The sequence below is a fragment of the Dendrobates tinctorius genome, unplaced genomic scaffold (assembly GCF_039654945.1).
Source record: "Dendrobates tinctorius isolate UK_male_01 unplaced genomic scaffold, ASM3965494v1 ptg000127l, whole genome shotgun sequence".
Lineage (NCBI taxonomy): Eukaryota > Metazoa > Chordata > Amphibia > Anura > Dendrobatidae > Dendrobates > Dendrobates tinctorius.
In genome coordinates, this window is record NW_027361795.1 from 12,981,430 (window position 1) to 13,002,012 (window position 20,583).

The 20,583-nt window shown below is 44.3% G+C and overlaps 1 long non-coding RNA gene across 1 annotated transcript in view; it reads right to left on the minus strand.

The window, feature by feature from the left end:
* Positions 1–1,083: 1,083 nt before the first annotated feature.
* LOC141047427 (uncharacterized) overlaps positions 1,084–20,583 on the minus strand; it is an 87,439-nt gene continuing 67,939 nt past the window's right edge. Inside the window, exon 2 of the long non-coding RNA XR_012219800.1 lies at positions 1,084–3,671. This is a non-coding gene — a long non-coding RNA (uncharacterized lncRNA). The remainder of the gene's footprint in view (positions 3,672–20,583) is intronic.

Sequence of the window (20,583 nt, forward strand, 5' to 3'; positions counted from 1 at the left end):
GTCAACTACAAAGTCCACCAACCAGGGAAGCGGAAGCCCTACCAGGTGTACCAAGTGAACTGGATCAAACTGTGGCAGGACAAAGAACCCGTGGAACCTCCTTGTTTGCTGGCCAAGTCTGATGTCGGCGCAGAGGATGTTAAGGTGGCAGACATATTGTCTCGCTCACAGAAGCAGCAGTGTCGAGAGATGCTACAATGTAACAGGTCTGTTCTCACAACATCCAGGTTTTATGAAGGTCATAGAGCATGATGTTCTGACGGAGCCTCATGTCCGGGTCAACTTGAAGCCTTACCAGAGTCCCGAAGCACTCCGAGAGGTGATCTCCAAGGAGGTGAAGTTGATGCTGAGCCTGAGAGTCATGGAGAAATCAAAGAGTGGTGGAAAAACCTTCTCTCCTCCAGACGCAGAGAATGCACACTTGTGACCGTCACATTTCTTGGTATAAACAGATCCTTGGAGAAATATTATATTGTCCCCTTATATACTTATACATGGTTATTAGATCGCCCCTCAGTAATCTTTTTTCTAGAGCAAATAATCCTAATTTTGCTAATCTCTCTGGGTATTGTAGTTCCCACATCCCATTTATTAATTTTGTCGCCATCCTTTGTACTCACTCTAGTTCCAATATATCCTTCCTGAGCACCGGTGCACAAAACTGTACACAGTACTCCATGTGCAGTCTAACCAGGGATTTGTAAAGAGGCAGTATAATGCTCTCATCATGTGTATCCAGACCTCTTTTTATGCACCCCATGATCCTCTTTGTCTTGGCAGCCACTGCCTGGCACTGGCTGCTCCAGGAAAGTTTATCAATAACTAGGATCCCCAAGTCCTTCTCCATGTCAGATTTACCCAGTGGTTTCCCATTCAGTGTGTAGTGGTGATATTGATTCCTTCTTCCCATATGTATAACCTTACATTTATCATTGATAAACCGCATCTGCCACCTTTGGACTGTCGTAGCTGTTTTTGTTCTGACCAAGCGTCAGCTGTCCAGATCACCAGTGAGTCCGAATCGTGAGGTTTTTCGCCCTTTCTGTTCACAAGCGCTTGGAGACAAAGTGACACACACACTGGTCGTGGCTAAATCACTTTATCTGACGTAATGAAATATAAGACATGTTTTATACCATTTACAACAATATGTGACTCTGGAGCTCATTTGGCCCCCACCATCACCTCAGGGTCGTACGTACCTTGTTTACAATATACCCAGAACACGTTGTTGAGAACAAATATGATAACAAGTATAGTTTCCTTGAAGACAGAGACTACTAGTCTACATAAGAATAATTCTAGCAATAATAAGGCAAAAGGCAATTGAAGTCTTAAAGGCATTTAAAGGGATATAAAAGCAAACCATTAACTCTTCTATATCAATTTCCCCCTTTTGTAAATGGTATAACCTTTGCCACAGGGTCAGGTGATGTCCACAAAGGAGCTACTGTCTCATGGGTCTAGTACCCATAAGGGGGCTTCCTACCTGCTTCGCCCATCCACCCTCAGTGTGGACACTCACCTTCCCCATCAGCAATGGCTACCTGGGGTCTATGATACACTACAGAAGGTTCAGCCTTAGATTTTTTTTTCCCACATACATTATTCACTAGCTTAAGTAATACATATATTAGCGCTTTTACGGCTACATAAAACAATAAGCAAAACAACAAAATTTGCATACAAGTCTATATAATGCCAAAAATCCATCCTGCTAAGCTATTAAACCAATTTGCTGGATTTAGGAAAGAGAATGTGTTAAGGGCATGTCACACTAAGAGATATCGCTAGCAATATCGCTATAACTAGTGACGTTATAGCGATATTGCTAGCGATATCTCTGTGTCTGATACTTACCTACGACCCGCTCCCCCGCTGGTTATCGCTGATCGCGCGAGAACGTTCAGGACTGTTTCTCGTCGTCAGCTTCCTGTGGCGCTTCCTGCTGTGAGGACGAGCGACGGGTGGAGCCGGGCGGGAGGATGCAGGATCGCCTGGTGTGACAGGTAAGTAGCGATCCCCGTCCCCAGCGATGTCGCTAGTGAGATCTGCCTATGTGGCAGCTCACTAGCGACCACTTAGCGATGTACCAGCGATCCTGACCGCATCATATCGCTGGTCGGGATCGCTGGTACATCGCTAAGTGTGACAGTACCTTTACTCCACCAGGAGTCTCTGTTTGCACTGTGCTGCTTTAACCATTGGTCTCTAAGTTCACCTATTTTGTCTATACTGGCCCTGATCTGGAGATTGCCAGCAGGGTCGATATAATTACAACAGGTGGGACCAATTACCTGACACATTCCTCCTATTTTTGCTGTCAGGTAATCTAGTACTCTAGTATGTTGGTTAGTAACTACGATTAATTGTCTCTGTATTGTATTAGTCTCATTTAGAACTTCAAGAATCTGGAAAATCTGATCGTCCAGGTAGTCGGTAGCTTCCACTAATTTATCCCACAGTTGTGTTATGAAGGGGTATATTAGCATACTACTGAATATTTTGTTATCCCCATCTCTACTAGATGCGGCCTACCATGTGGCTTATTGTCTGCAGTCCTTCTATACAAAGTGTGAATTGAGACTGCTGCTGTGTCTATTTTACTATGAGGAACTATGAAAGTGGCTGGTGTCAGTTTAGCAAGAGTGCAGACCCCTCTTATGTCTGGCCTTCCCACCTGTAGGCTCGATGTCCGCAAACCAAGAATACTCCTTCAGGGAGAACACAAACGTGACCAGGGGTCTGTATACATTGGTATAAACTCAAAAGTCCTGACCTACTGCAGGCTTATGGGCACACCAAGTATTATTCATTGGCTTTCCCCTTATACCAGATGTACATTTACCCCTTTCTTTCCTTATTATTTTACCCGTAGATGCTCTACAGCCTTCAGCACCATCCTGGTACATCGTCTTATTAACCTGTGTTTGATCATGAGTGTATATACGGAAGCAATTATTGTCCTCACCACAGGCGTCTGCTCCAGTGTGTTGAAGACTGAACTACAGTCCATCATTGGGAATAGGGTCTGAGTGAGGGATTTCAGTCCTCCTCCTGGCGACCATATTTCCGACATCTGAATCATATTCCCGCCACCACATTTGTACCTTTAGGCCGCATTATATTAAACTGAAACCAGGGATTAGCGGCCCATTCGACTATAGCCAATGAGGCAGATATATCACGGGGCACACCTAGATTGAGTCCAAGTCTCATTGTGTATGCAGTGTGGGGTTAATACCTCCCATATCTCCAGAGGTAAGGCTAAGAATGGCATAGTCCTCGCGGATACAGGGCTGTGTGTACAGATCCAACAGTCTTTCGGTTTCTGTCCTTCCATGTCCTTTATAAGAAGAGCATGATGCCGAATAAGTTTGTTGTCCCAATCAGCATTTAAGAGTTTGTCCTGTGTCTCTGTAGAGTGCAGTAACCCTGTCACTGCCAGCAAGGTGATGAGGAGAACAGTCATTCTGCTGGTGAAAGGACCTTCTTGCAGTGACTGGCGTGGATCCAGGTGGACTTTCCCTCAAGTTTTACTGAAGTGGATGTGGTCAGCTGGACTTGGAAGGGGCCGTCAAATCGTGGGTCCCGGATCCTTCTCACGTGTCTGCGTATAACCACCCAATCACCTGGATTCAGCTGATGCACATCTGCACTGGCATTAGGATCTGGAATGTATGAGAACACATGTTTATGCACCACATTAAGTCTTTCCTGCTAGGCCTGGACATACAACCGTGTTGCATTTGTAGCACCTGTGGGAAGTACAGACCAGTCTTTGGTGCACTACCAAACAGGACTTCAAAGGGAGACAAGCCTGTCTTTCTATTTGGAGTGTATCTAGCTGAAAAGAGTGCAAGAGGCCAGCACTCTACCCAGCTCTTTCCTGTGTCTGCCATGGCCTTTTGAATTTTCAGTTCAAGTGTCCCATTTAGTCTTTCCACTTTCCCACTACTTTGTGGCCTATATGGTGTATGAAATGTTTGCTGTACACCCAGGGCCTGCATGACTTCCCTCATTATTTCTCCCGTGAAGTGTGTACCCCTATCTGTTTCTGTGGCTTCTGGGACACCATACCTGCATATCAGTTCTTTCATCAGTTTGTCTGTAGTCATTTTAGCATTTGCACATTTTACCGGATAGGCTTCCGGCCAACCAGAGAAGAGATCTACACATACTAGGATATTTGCATACACTCCTACCTTGGTAGCTGTATGTCGTCAATCTGCAGTCTCTGAAACGAGTAGAGAGGCCTAGATGTCGCTTTCTTAGGTACTTTTAATGTTTTACCTGGGTTGTGCTGTGCACAGATGAGGCATGATTGTACAAGTTTCGCTGCGTAACTGAAACCAGGAGCGATCCAGAAGGCATCTACCATGGCACACATGTGACTTTTTGAGGTGTGAGTGGGGCCATGTGCTGCTTGCACCATGATTGGGAACAGGGACTTTGGTGGGCACAATTTATCCTTATTCTCCCATACTCCGTTTGAGTTCAGCTCAGCTCCCAGTCTCCCCCGGTGTACCTTCTCTGTTTGGGCAGCCTTTTGCCGGAGGGATTTCAGGACATCTAGACCCAATGTGGCTGGAATACGCTGACTCCCCGCCACCGTCCACTGCTCTCTCTAGGCCGCCTTGTGCTATTTTAGCAGCCTCGTTCGCCCTTCTATTGCCCTCTACCTCCACGGAGTCACCTTTGTGTGTGCTTTTACCTTGACAATGCCAACCTGGACTGGTAACATCAATGCCTCCATTAATTGTTTCACCAGCTCTGCATTTTTAATGGGCTTCGAATCTGTGAAAATATTAGCGACTTTACCTGCAGCGGCTCTACACGCCTCAGTGAGTGCCTTCAACTCTGCCTCCTGCGCCGACATGTGAGGAGAGAGTGGTTCCGCTCGGATTACCTCATGTGAGGATACTACTGCATATCCAGTGTAGAATCGTCCATCCTGGTGGTATCTGGGGCCATCTACAAAAAATAAACTCAAAGTCTGCATTAGGAACAGGTTTTTCATGAATGTGTGCAAACCCAACTGTCTCCTGACACATCAGTTCTATGCAGACATGTTCATGCGTCATGTCAAAGTATCCTTCCTCACTCACTAATACGGTCACCAATTCCCCCTTTTCTGAATCCACAGGCAGGAGGGTGGCTGGATTCAGAACGTTACATCTTTTGAGGGTGACATACTCAGGAATTAGTAGAGCACACTCAAGTCAGAGCTGTCTGGCCATAGACATGTTTTGGTTGAACTTGTACGAGTATGGCATGGATGTCATATGGGGAATAGATTGTCAAAAGAAATGTCAGTGTGATCTCACATGCCTTTCCTAGTAGTAGTGCAGCTGCTCCTACCGCACAGACACAATCAATTGTATTTTGTGTGAGGTCCCGGGTCTGATGACAAGCAGTCATAAAGTGGTTGGAATATTTGTGAAGCGGACCTTATCCAAGGCCTACTGTAGGTCACTAAACCTAGGAAAGTGCATAGATGCTGATGTGACCTGGGTAGAGGGAGATCTTGAATTGCCTGTTTCCTGTCAGGTGTGTGGTACCTTCGGCAATACAATGTCCCAACAAATATCACCTCTTGTTTGTAATACTGTAATTTGTCACGTGAGACCTTGTAACCCTTAGGGTCATCCACGTACTGTAATAGTACAATCAGCGGATGAGGTGATTGCCACTACTCAAGGATCCCTGCCATTGCTTCTGAATAGATGGCAGGGGATTTCTTTCCCCCTTTGTGGGAGGACTGTCCAACAATATTGTTCACTTCTATGAGTAAAGGAGAAAGACACTGACAGTCAGGGTGCAGGGGTACAGAGAAGAATGCACCTGCTAAATCAATGACTGTGAAACATTCTGACATTACTGGGATCTGTGACAGTATTGTGTGTGTTAGGGACGATTGAGGTCACACTCACTGTATCATCATTAATAGCCCTTAAGTCATGAACCTTTCTGTAAGTGTCAGCAAACCCTTGAGTCCTTTTTTCCTAATGGGATACAAAGAGGTGTCGCAGGGGGAAGATCTTTGCAGTCCGGGGGGGGGGTTTCTTTGCACCAGAACCCCTGCCTTAACATACTCTCTAATATCTATGCTCGGGGTAATTGATTTGGCTAGGCTCAAGGGGTATTGCTTAAAACAATTCAATCATGACAGGGGGAATGGGCAACCGACCCACATCATTTTTCCCCCCTTGCCCAAACAGTGTCTGGCACCTGTCCCATTTCTTCATCCTCAGGCATTTTGGTGTCAGGTGTTCGTTTCACCGCTTTTGTCATATACACCATTGCCGCAATCTTACACAAATGTTTATCTGAGAGGGGACTTGTGACTGTAATACCCTCAGGAGAGTACTGTATGATGGCCGGGATCGCACTCAGCACATCTGCTCCCAGTAAATTCATAGGGGTATTGTCACTAACAATAAGTTTTGTAAGTACCACAATTCCAGTACCTCACTGTTTCTAGGTCCTTAGGTCCCTTATTACGTCTCCATTTTTTTCCTTGTGCTCCAGCATACATGACAGGTCGTCTTATTGTCCTTGTTTGCTCAACTTCTTTAGCTACTTTAAGGAGGTCTTTCAGATCTACATATCTCCATTCAGGTCTGGCTGTCTGTACTGCGTCTCGTAAGTCTTTGATCATACCGTCAATGAATGCATTCACCAGTATTGTAACATCAAGTGGGTTTATGCAAATGTCCCCCATGTCTGCCCATTTCAGCTGTATCCGTCCAAAGTACATCTCTACCCTCTCTCCTTTTTGCTGTGTCACACTAGTCAGGAGTACGGACTGCTCTGATTGTTCCACTGTAGCCCACTGTCTTAGTGACTCACAGTACGTCTCCCCAGACCGTGCAGATTTATCATCCATGCCCCAAGCCTGATTCTTTGTCACATCTGTGTGTGTCTTAATTATATGTCCTAGTGCGTCACTTGCCTTTAAACTCACCAACCTCTCTAGGTCTGCCCAGGTACACTTATATGTCTGCTGTACTCCCTTTATGTGTCTGTAAAACGGGAATGGTTGGTCTTCAGGGTCAGGCAGCTGCTTCAGCAAAGCTAGCTGGTCAGAGGGGCTCCAGGGATAATACACCTGCATCTTTCTTATTCTAGTCGCACTTCTAGGTCCTGATGGCGTTGGTCGTCTGATGTCTATTGTCAGCTTACTCCTCGAAGGTCAATGTCCCCACTACCCACTATCCACACTATTATGTCAGCTTCTTATGATCTTGTCTGGACAGGATTTAGCGCAATTCGCTTAGGTCAGTAGCACAGGTCACACAAGTAGCTATTCAGTCTGGTTTTGTCTGAGTCTGATCACAGTGTTTACAAGTCCATCTGTTTTGTCTGGGTCTCTGGTTACACTTTGTCAATCAAACATTCATAATACACCTTTCATACTGCTGCACATTCTCAAGCATCATTTATTCACTTGCTATTTTCTTCCCTTGTCTGTGCCTTTTTGTACATCCAAACATTCACACTCTGGTATTTTTGCCTTTTTCAATATTTGTCCAACCTACCTGTTTCACTGCTTCCTTTCTGCTCTGTCTTTTACAATTTGCATAGCTGTCTTGGATCTCATTGGGGGCACCGACTGTACACAGAAAAAGTTGCCATGGCTTCAACCTTTTTCTGCCGACAGCTCACCTTTCTTCTGAAATGCCCTCCCAGTGTGCCTGGACCTCTGTCTTACAGGCCACACTTAGCAAGTCAGAGAGAGCCTGACAAGGTGTAGCGGGAAGGCTCCTTGCCTCTCACCCGGTAGACCTACAGGATGTAACGGGAAGGCTCTCTGCCTCTCACCCGTTAGATCAGCTGGCTAGAATAGGATCAGGCCTGAATCCTTCCAGCCCAGCTCCATGGATTGTTGTGGGAAGGCTATTTCAACTTTAGACAGCTCACCTTTCTTCTGAAATGCCCTTCTGTGTGTCTGGACCTCTGTCTTACAGCCCACACATAGCAAGTCAGAGTGAGCCTGCCAAGGTATATCCAAAGGACTCCTCGCCCTCACCTCTCACCCACAACAAAAAACCCGCTGACTAAAGTAAGAAGGCCCAGGTGTGATAGGCCTCTGACCTACTTTATCAGCCGTACAGTCGGCTACCTCCTCTATTGATACACAATTTGCTATACAAATCAATCACACAACTAGAAGCAGGTTCAAACACATTAATGACCAAACAATCACTTACAATGACCAAACAATCACTTACAATTCCCTTCTAAATTAGGCACCATATCTTACTTTTAACTTCCAACTTCAATTAAGTACTGTTGCTTTAAAATGCACAAATCTTTCAGCGTGTACCTTACGGATAGAATTACAGAGAATTTTGAGCACAGCTCACACTCAGCAGAGATAAGAGCGAAGGGAGAAGAAAAACTGCGCAGCGCCATCCTTCCCCCCTACCATCAGCATTCCGTAGTTCTTTAGACTTACCAAAATCAACTTCTACAAAGAAACTCAAAATCACAGGATTTCACTGTAAGAGCAGATAACTGTATAATGAGATTAACCATGCCTTGCCCTTTTTCTGGCCAAATGCATTCAGGAAACTTTACAATGTAATGCCACATATAACACGAGCTATATCATTACTCAATTCATTCAGTCTCAGATGTAGATTTGAAATATCTATAACGCATCTGTCCGGGATTCCACCACAACTAGAAAGGTAACAAATCTCTTGACACAAAAATGATGTGTGATGATTCATTCATACGTGCTCATTCACGGATTTTTTTATACTCAATTACTCATCTCTCATCTTATTCAGAGGTTCTCATAGACATACTGTACATACAAGGATTCACACAGCCTGACTATCTTGCACTTTGGATTTGATTGACACTTTAACCTACAGCAGTGTCCACTGACACTCCGAGAACACCAAAGCCCACTTCTTACACAAGAAACATTGAAAACCAGAGCAACCAAAAACCACAGCCTTACAAATTTACTGTCAATCCAAAATAACCACTGCACAGAGTCTATCCCAGACTTTGTGCTACACAGTACACCAGTACACAACCAGTTAGTATATTAGTATATTGCCAGGACAGTTTAACAGATAATACAGATGACAATTATTATCTTATTACTCTATTATTCAACTCTCATACAGACATAATCACCACTCACTGGTGATGTGGGTTCTTTTGAACCATGCTGTTACAGTCTTACCCAGAGATATGTAGACATCCTTAGAAAGGTTGCAGATGCAGAATCAATGTAAGAATAAATGCTCTCACCTGCTGCAGCCTGGATTCTGCATTTTCAACCCTCCAGGAAGCTCCCACATACGGATTCCGAATAGACTGGTTTCCACTGCCCCACGTTGGGCGCCAAAACTGTCGTAGCTGTTTTTGTTCTGACCAAGCGTCAGCTGTCCAGATCACCAGTGAGTCCGAATCGTGAGGTTTTTCGCCCTTTCTGTTCACAAGCGCTTGGAGACAAAGTGACACACACACTGGTCGTGGCTAAATCACTTTATCTGACGTAATGAAATATAAGACATGTTTTTATACCATTTACAACAATATGTGAATCTGGAGCTCATTTGGCCCCCACCATCACCTCAGGGTCGTACGTACCTTGTTTACAATATACCCAGAACACGTTGTTGAGAACAAATATGATAACAAGTATAGTTTCCTTGAAGACAGAGACTACTAGTCTACATAAGAATAATTCTAGCAATAATAAGGCAAAAGGCAATTGAAGTCTTAAAGGCATTTAAAGGGATATAAAAGCAAACCATTAACTCTTCTATATCAGGACCAAGTTTCCAACTTATCCAGATCCATCTGTAGCAGAATACTATCTTTTCTTGTATTGACTGCTTTACATAGCTTTTTATCATCTGCAAATATCGATATTTTACTGTGTAAACCTTCTACCAGATTGTTAATAAATATGTTGAAGAGAATAGGTCCCAACACCGACACCTGCAGTACCCCACTGGTCACAACAACCCAGTTAGAGAATATACCATTTATAACCATCCTCTGCTTTCTATCAATAAGCCGATTACTTATCCATTTGCGCACATTTTCCCCCAAACCCAGCATATTCACTTTGTGTACCAATCTCGTGTGTGACACGGTATAAAACGCTTTGGAAAAATCAGGATATACCAAATCCAATGATTCACCTTGGTCCAGTTTATAGCTTACTTCTTCATAAAAACTGATTAGATTGGTTTGACAAGAGCGATTCCTCATAATCCCATGCTGATATGGAGTTAAACAGTCATTCTCATTGAGATAATCAAGAATAACATCCCTCAGAAACCCTTCAAATATTATACCAACAATAGAGGTTAGACTTACTGGCCTATAATTTCCAGGTTCACTTTTAGAGCTTTTTTTGAATAATGGTACCACATTTGCTATGCGCCTGTCCTGTGGAACAGACCCCGTCTCTATAGAGTCCCTAAATATAAGAAATAATGGTATGTCTATTACATTACTTAGTTCTCTTAGTAATCGTGGGTGTATGCCATCCGGACCCATAGATTTATCTATTTTAAACTTATTTAGCTGGTTTCACACCTCTTCTTGGGTTAGATTGGTAACTCTTCATATAGGGTTTTCTATGTCTCTCGGCATTTCACCTAGCATTTCATTTTCCACTGTGAATATCGTGGAGAAGAAGGTGTTTAATATATTTTCCTCATCATCTACAACCTTTCTTTCCTCACAATTTTTTAAGGGGCCTACAATTTCACTTATGATTCTTTTACTATTGATTTAGTTGAAGAAAAGTTTGAGATTAGTTTTACTCTCCTTAGCAATGTGCTTCTCTGTTTCCTTTTTGGCAGCTTTAATTCGTTTTTTAGATAAAGTATTTCTCTCCCTATAGTTTTCAGAGCTTCGTCCTGCTTTAGTAGTTGAAATGCTTTCTTTTTACTGTTAATTGCCCCTCTTACTTCTTTGTTTAGCCACATTAGGTTTTTCCTATTTCTTGTCCTTTTATTCCCACAAGGTATAAACCACTTACAGTGCCTATTTCGGATGTTCTTAAACATTTCCAATTTATTATCTGTATTCTTATTTCTGAGGACATTGTCCCAGTAAACCAGATTAAGGGCATCTCTAAGCTGGTCGAACTTTGCCTTCCTAAAGTTCAGTGTTTTTGTGACTCCCTGACAAGTCTCCCTAGCGAAAGAAAAGTGAAACAGTACAATATTGCGGTCACTATTTCCTAGATGCCCGACGACCTGCAGATTTGTTATTCTGTCAGGTCTATTAGATAGTATTAGGTCTAAAAGTGCTGCTCCTCTGGTTGGATTCTGCACAAATTGTGAAAACTAATTTTTCTTGGTTATTAGCAGAAACATGTTGCCTTTATGGGTTTCACAGGTCTCTGTTTCCCAGTTAATATCCAGGTAGTTAAAGTCCCCCATAACAACGACCTCATTATGGGTTGCAGCTTCATCTATCTGCCTATTGGAAGCTGAACGAGGTTTCTAAGACTGTTTATATTTACTGTTCTATTTGTATCCTTTTTTATTTACTTTTTAGCAATGTTTGAAAAAGTCCTGGATGTGGTCAAAACGTCACACTCTACTTAACAAAATTTTTTTGTTCATCAGACTTACATTATATCTGTGGTGTAATTTTCTGCACAATTATTAAAATTTTCCTTTTCTGCATCCATATGAGTGTGGCTGACTGTTTTCTACAATTTTTGGATTATTCTGGTTCAGCCAGCACCACCCACTATCTACGAGCTGTGTGCACCACCTGTTCTTGCTGATACGACCCTTTTGTTACTTTGTGTCAAGGCTGTCAGTCTGTGCTGGGTCTGTGCTGCAATCACCTGTGTTCATTTTCCTTAATCAGGCTTCTACTTAAGCATGCTAGGTCCTCCTCCCAGTGTCAATCATACACTTGCTGTTGCCTGTGGGACATTGATCCCTCTGCGCTTGACTTGATTCTCTTCCCGGACTCAGACCCTTTGCTTGTGACCTGACTTTGCTTGTGCTTGCTCCTTGTAAACGGTTTTGTCACTCTGGCTTTCCTAACCTCAACTTATGTATTTGACTTCATCTCTGACTTCCCTTTGTCATACAGCGCCATTTCCTGGACCTGAACTCACATTGTTTGACCTCCCTTTACTTACAGTCAGTGGCGGATTATAATGAGGTCAATCTGGGCGGTAGCCCAGGGCCCTGTGGTGTGTTGGGGGGCCCACCAGCCCAGGGTAAATTGCCCCATTATAATCTGCCACTGGCTTCAGGACGTGCAACTTTACCGCTGACCTATACTGGTTACCTGGGACACTGTCTCTTTAAATGAAAAAGATGACTCATTTAATCAAGCTGCACACTCTACGCATGCGTTGTTCCACATTGCCCAATTGCATTGCGGGAAAAGTAGTCTCCTCTGCCTTGGAACCTTACTGCTTGGGACGCTCTGGGACACTACAGTTCCCGTGGTGCTTTGCATCTCAGGTGGGCGGACCGTTGCTGTAGACAGTAGATACTAAACTTGAATGCAGCGGCAGGAAGGCATTGTAGTAATCAGGGAGGGAGATGTGTGATACCCGGTAGCTGCTCTGCACCCTGCACCGGCGCTCAGCGGAAGTGTATCTCACTGTGTCCATTGCTGGGGCTGTGACTGTATGGCATCCTGTGTGATTGGGGTACATGGCCGCTTACTAGCGCTCTGCTGTGTGTCATAAGCCTGGTATAGTCAGTGTATACAGTCACTGTGGTGTAATGCACACATTGCGGCTCTGGCTTCCATTTATTGCAAATACATGTGGTGCTGTATACCATGTGCCGCTGCCTGTATACCATGTGCCGCTGCCTGCATACCATGTGCCGCTGCCTGAATACCATGTGCCGCTGCCTGTATACCATGTGGTGCTGTATACCATGTGCCGCTGCCTGCATACCATATGCCGCTGCCTGAATACCATGTGCCGCTGCCTGTATACCATGTGGTGCTGTATACCATGTGCCGCTGCCTGCATACCATGTGCCGCTGCCTGAATACCATGTGCCACTGCCTGTATACCATGTGGTGCTGTATACCATGTGCAGCTGCCTGTATACTATGTGCCATTGCCTAAAAAAAACACAAAAAAAACTGAACTGGAGTAGAATTGAATGACATGCATGATGTAAAAGCATGTTCACACTGGCCAGTGTGAACATGCTTTTACATCATGCATGTCATTCAATTCTACTCCAGTTCAGTTTTTTTGTTTTTTCTTCAGCATTTTTGTATTCAGTACAAATAGGGTGTGGCCTCCTTTCTACTGAGCTGTGTAGTTCACTTATAGTCCCTCTGAAGCTGGGTGTCCGTTTGGGACCCAGAGACTCTGCTACTATTCACACTAGGTAGGTTCTGTCTCAAATGGGTACACCTTGCCGTGGTGGGACAGCTTTATACTTTTTTGATCAAAATTGTGTTTACCAAGTACCCTATGTTATTTAATGCACTTGCTTTTTTACTTATTTATTTTCATAAGGGTATATACACACACTGTTTTTTCCTTTTGGTTTTGCTTGCTTTTATAGCCAGTGTGAACATGCTTTTACATCATGCATGTCATTCAATTCTACTCCAGTTCAGTTTTTTTGTTTTTTCTTCAGCATTTTTGTATTCAGTACAAATAGGGTGTGGCCTCCTTTCTACTGAGCTGTGTAGTTCATTTATAGTCCCTCTGAAGCTGGGTGTCCGTTTGGGACCCAGAGACTCTGCTACTATTCACACTAGGTAGGTTCTGTCTCAAATGGGTACACCTTGCCGTGGTGGGACAGCTTTATACTTTTTTGATCAAAATAGTGTTTGCCAAGTACCCTATGTTATTTAATGCACTTGCTTTTTTACTTATTTATTATCATTAGGGTATATACACATATTGTTTTTTCCTTTTGGTTCATGTGCCACTGCCTGTATACCACGTGGTGCTGTATACCATGTGCCGCTGCATGTATACCATGTGCCGCTGCCTGTATACCATGTGCCGCTGCCTGTATACCATGTGCCACTGCCTGTATAACTTGTGGTGCTGTATACCATGTGCCGCTGCCTGCATACCATGTGCAGCTGCCTGTATACCATGTGCCACTGCCTGTATACCATGTGGTGCTGTATACCATGTGCCACTGCCTGTATGCCATGTGACGCTGTCTGTATACCATGTGCCGCTGCCTGTATACCATGTGGTGCTGTATACCATGTGCCGCTGCCTGCATACCATGTGCCGCTGCCTGTATACCATGTGCCACTGCCTGTATACCATGTGGTGATGTATACCATGTGCTGCTGCCTGCATACCATGGCTGCTGCCTGTATACCATGTGCCGCTGTGTGTATACCATGTGGTGCTGTATACCATGTGCCGCTGCCTGAATGCCATGTGCCGCTGCCTGTATACCATGTGCAACTGCCTGTATACCATGTGGTTCTGTATACCATGTGCCACTGCGTTTATACCATGTGGTGCTGTATACCATGTGCCGCTGCCTGTATACCATGTGCCGCTGCCTGTATACCATGTGGTGCTGTATACCATGTGCCGCTGCCTGTGTACCATGTGCCGCTGCCTGTATACCATGTGGTGCTGTATACCATGTGCCACTGCCTTTATACCATGTGGTGCTGTATACCATGTGCCGCTGCCTGTATAACATGTGGTGCTGTATACCATGTGCCGCTGCCTGTATACCATGTTGTGCTGTATACCATGTGCCGCTGCCTGTATACCATGTGGTGCGGTATACCATGTGCCACTGCCTGTATACCATGTGGTGCTGTATACCATGTGCCGCTGCCTGTATACCATGTGCCGCTGCCTGTATACCATGTGCCACTGCCTGTACACCATGTGGTGCTGTATACCATGTGCTGCTGCCTGTATACCATGTGCCGCTGCCTGTATACCATGTGGCGCTGTATACCATGTGCCACTGTCAGTATACCATGTGGTGCTGTATACCATGTGCCGCTGCCTGTATACCATGTGGTGCTGTATACCTTGTGCCGCTGCCTGCATACCATGTGCCGCTGCCTGTATACCATGTGGTGCTGTATACCATGTGCCGCTGCCTGTATGCCATGTGCCGCTGCCTGTATACCATGTGCCGCTGCCTGTATACCATGTGGTGCTGTATACCATTTGGTGATGTATACCATGTGCCGCTGCCTGTATACCATGTGGTGCTGTATACCATGTGCCACTGCCTGTATACCATGTACCGCTGCCTGTATACCATGTGGTGCTGTATACCATGTGCTGCTGTCTTTATACCATGTGGTGCTGTATACCATGTGTCACTGCCTGTATACCATGTGGTGCTGTATACCATGTGCCGCTGCCTGTATACCATGTGGTGCTGTATACCATGTGCCGCTGCCTGCATACCATGTGCTGCTGCCTGTATACCATATGCCGCTGCCTGTATACCATGTGGTGCTGTATACCATGTGCTGCTGCCTGTATACCATGTGCCGCTGCCTGTATACCATGTGGTGCTGTATACCATGTGCCGCTGCCTGTATACCATGTGGTGCTGTATACCATGGGGCTGTGTTATAATCCATGGGGGGAACATTATGTTCTATGGGGGAGGCTGTGTTATATATGGGGGGCTACATTATATTCTATGGGGAGGTGGGCTGTATTATATTCTATTTGGGGCTACATTATATTATAATGGTGGCTGTTTTATATTTATTATATTCTATGGGGGTGATTGCATCATACTCTATGAGAGGGCTACATTATATGAGGAGGCTACATTATATTCTGGGGGAGCTAGATTATATTGTATGGGGGCTTCATTATATGAGGAGGGCTACATTGTATTCTATGGAGGGGCTACATTATACTATATAAGGGGCTGCATTATATTCTCTGGGGGCTGTATTAACCTCTCTTAGGAGGCTGCATTATATTCTATGGGGGGTTACATTATGTTCTGTGGGGTGGCTGCATTATACTATAAGGGGTGGCTGCATTATACTATAAGAGGGGGTCTGCATTATATTCTATGGGAGGTTACACTATATTGTATGGTGGGGCTGCATTATACTCTGTGGGGTAGCTGCATTATGCTCTATGGGGTGGCTGCATTTTACTATATGTGGGCTGCATTATAGTGTATTGAGGACTGTGGGAAATACATTATACTATGTAACATAGTAACATAGTTATTAAGGTTGAAGGGAGACTTTAAGTCCATCTAGTTCAACCCATATCCTATCCTAACTTGCCCTAATATGTTGATCCAGAGGAAGGCAAAAAAACCCATGTGGCAAACAGTAAGCTTCACATTGGGGAAAAAAATTCCTTGCCGACTCCACATACGGCAATCAGACTAGCTCCCTGGATCAACGCAATTTTAAGGAAACTAGTGTATATACCCTGTAATATTATACTTTTCAAGAAAGGCATCCAGTCCCTTCTTAAATTTTAGTAGGGAATCACTCATTACAACATCATATGGCAGAGAGTTCCATAGTCTCACTGCTCTTACAGTAAAGAATCCGCGTCTGTGAGTATGCTTAAACCTTCTTTCCTCCAAACGTAGAGGATGCCCCCTTGTCCCCGTCACAGGTTTAAGAGTAAAAAGATCATTAGAAAGGTCTTGGTATTGTCCCCGCATATATTTATACATTGTAATAAGATCACCCCTAAGCCTTTGATTCTCCAAACTAAATAACCCCAAGTGTAATAACCTGTCTTGGTATTGCAGACCCCCTAGTTCCCTAATAACCTTGGTCGCTCTTCTCTGCACCCGCTCCAGTTCAGCTATGTCTTTCTTACACACCGGCGACCAGAACTGTACACAGTATTCTAAGTGTGGTCGCACTAGTGACTTATATAGAGGTAAAATTATGTTCTCCTCATGAGCATCTATGCCTCTTTTAATGCATCCCATTATTTTATTTGCCTTTGCAGCAGCTGCCTGACACTGGCCGCTAAATGTGAGTTTGTCGTCCACCCATACACCCAGGTCTTTTTCAGTGACTGTTTTGCCCAGTGTTTTACAATTAAGCACATAATTATACATCTTGTTCGTTCTACCCAAGTGCATGACCTTACATTTATCCCCATTAAAGCTCATTTGCCATTTATCAGCCCAAGCTTCTAGTTTACATAAATCCTCCTGTAATATAAAATTGTCCTCCTCTGTATTGATTACCCTGCAGAGTTTAGTGTCATCTGCAAATATTGAAACTCTACTCTCTATGCCCCCTACAAGGTCATTAATAAATATGTTAAAAAGAAGCGGGCCTAAAACTGACCCCTGTGGTACCCCACTGCTAACCGTGACCCAGTCCGAGTGTGCTCCATTAATAACCACCCTTTGTTTCCTATCCCTGAGCCAGCTCTTAACCCACCTACACATATTTTCCCCTATCCCCATTGTTCTCATTTTATGTATCAACCTTTTGTGTGGCACCGTATCAAAAGCTTTTGAAAAGTCCATGTACAGCACGTCCACTGCATTCCCTTGGTCCAGTCCAGAACTTACCTCCTCATAAAAGCTTATCAGATTAGTCTGACAGGAACGGTCCCTTGTAAACCCATGTTGATATTGGGTCATAAGGTTATTCTTCTCCAGATACTCCAGTATAGTATCTCTTAGAAAACCCTCCAGGATTTTACCCACAGTTGAGGTTAACTTACTGGCCTATAATTTCCAAGTTCAGTTTTTGTCCCCTTTTTGAATATTGGCACCACATTTGCTATACGCCAGTCCTGTGGTACAGACCCTGTTATTATGGAATCTTTAAAGATTAAAAATCATGGTCTATCTATGACTGTGCTTAATTCCTGCAGTACTCGGGGGTGTATCCCATCCGGGCCCGGGGATTTGTCAATTTTAGCGATTTTTAGACGCCGCCGTACATCCTGCTGGGTTAAGCAGGTGACATTTAACGGAGAATTTTTATCCCTGATCATGTTATCCGTCATGGGATTTTCTTGTGTAAATACTGTTGAAAAAAAGTTATTTAGCATATTGGCTTTTTCCTCATCCTTCTCCACCATTTCACCCAGACTATTTTTAAGGGGACCAACACTATCATTTTTTAGCTTCTTACTATTTATGTAGTTAAAGGATATTTTGGGATTATTTTTACTTTCTCTGGCAATGAGTCTCTCTGTCTCAATCTTTGCTGTTTTGATTTGCTTTTTACAGAATTTATTTAATTTTCTGTATTTATTTAATGCCTCATCACTACCTACTTGCTTTAATTCTCTAAATGCTTTATTTTTATCTCTTATTGCACCCCTTACAGCTCTATTTAACCATAGTGGTTTCCTCCTATTTCTAGCATGTTTATTCCCATATGGTATATATTGTGCACAGGTCCTATTCAGGATGCTAATAAACGTCTCCCATTTTCTTTGTGTATTTTTATGTCTCAGGATATCGTCCCAGTTAATTGCACCAAGATCATCTCTCATCCGTTGGAAATTTGCCTTCCTGAAGTTTAGTGTCCTTGTAACCCCTCTACTACACATCTTATTAAAGGATAAATGAAAACTTATTAATTTGTGATCACTATTACCCAAGTGACCCTCAACCCTTACATTTGATATGCGGTCTGGCCTGTTGGTTAATATTAGGTCTAGCAGTGCCCCCCCTCTTGTTGGGTCCTGAACCAGTTGTGAAAGGAAATTGTCTCTCATAGTAGTCAAAAACCTATTACCTTTGCTGGAACTGCAGGTTTCGGTTCCCCAATGTATTTCAGGGTAGTTGAAGTCCCCCATAATAATGACTTCTCCTTGAGTCGCACCTTCATCTGTGAAGAACTATGGGAAGTGAATTCTACTACATGGATGACTGGTGGTGTATTATACTATATGGAGCACTATAAGGAGTGTATTATACTATATGAAGGACTGAGCGGTGTATTGTAATATATGGAGGACTATGAGGAGTGTATTATACTATATGGAGAACTATGGAGCACATTTTATATGGAGGACTATAGGGAGTGTATTATACTATATGGTGGACTATGGAGCACATTATATTATACTAGATTATGGCCCGATGCTATCGCATCGGGAGGATGCGATAGCATCACACCTCTTGCCATGTTAACCCTCAACACACACACTCCTCTCACCTTTCACCATCTCCACTCACTCTTTCACTCCACATACGACCCTTTCTCTCACTCCGTCTCTCATACTCACGCCGTCATCGCCGCTGCTCCACGATCCCCGACATCTTCTTCCGCCGGCGCCATCCTGGATCCAGACGTTGTCCACGCCGGCAACATGTTCTTGCGGCGACACCATCGTGAGTATTGTGAAATCCCGCGATACTCAAGATGGCGTCGCCGCAAGAACATGTCGCCGGCGTGGACGACGTCGGGATCCAAAATGGCGTTGGCAAAATCTCGCGAGTTTTCGCCGACGCCATTTTGGATCCCGACGTTGTCCTCGCCGGCGACATGTTCTTGCGGCGACGCCATCTTGAGTATCGCGGGATTTCGCCGATCCAAAATAGCGTCGCCGCAGGAACATGTCGCCGGCGTGGATGCCATCGGGATCCAAAATGGCGTCGGCGAAATCTCGCGAGATTTCGCCGACGCCATTTTGGATCCCGACGTTCTCCACGCCGGCGACATGTTCTTGCGGCGACGCCATCTTGACTATCGTGGGATTTCGCCAATCCAAAATGGCGTCGCCGCAAGAACATGTCGCCCGCGTGGAGGACGTCTGGATCCAGGATGGCGCCGGCGGAAGAAGATGTCGGGGATCGTGGATCAGCGGCGATGACGGCGTGAGTATGAGAGACGGAGTGAGAGAAAGGGTCGTATGTGGAGTGTAAGAGTGATTGGAGATGGTGAAAGGTGAGAGGAGTGTGTGTGTTGAGGGTTAACTTGGAAAGAGGTGTGCGGTGACGTCACCGGTTACAACTGGACGGAAGTTGTTACAACCGGAAGCTGCTTAGGGCATTTATTATTATAGATGGAGGACTATAGGGAGTGTATTATACTATATGGAGGACTGAGGAGTGTATTATACTATATGGAGGACTATGGAGCACATTATATTATATGGAGGACTATGGGGTGTAAACTGTAGATGTGCTGCTGATAACATGATACTGTATTGGGACAGATTGATCCATTAGTGATTGTTCTGTCCCCATCATTCTTTCTCAGACGGTGGAAAGAGGCCAGGAAACAAGTGTTGAACGATTTCCGTATTGTCGATCACACTCATTTAGCGGCCTGAACTCAGCGCATGTAAAATACAACCGAAATGCTTCTGTATAATGTGCACTATGTTAGCATTTGGGGCCCCATTTTAAACTTTGCCTAGGGCCCCACTTTGCCTAAAACTGGCCCTGATTGCGATTTAGAGGAACCTGATTTACCGTTATTGATTTATTGGGCTACTGGACTCCCATGTACTGGAAGGGGTGCAGCTGATTGGGGGAGGGGTGGAGCCTTGCACATTGGAACAGGTTAATCCAATTGAGTGGGCGGCACCTGGTGCAATTTTTTTTCATCCTAACTGAAGGGTAAATTGACTAGATCAATGGATGTTTGACAGGTTATACTTTCACTCAG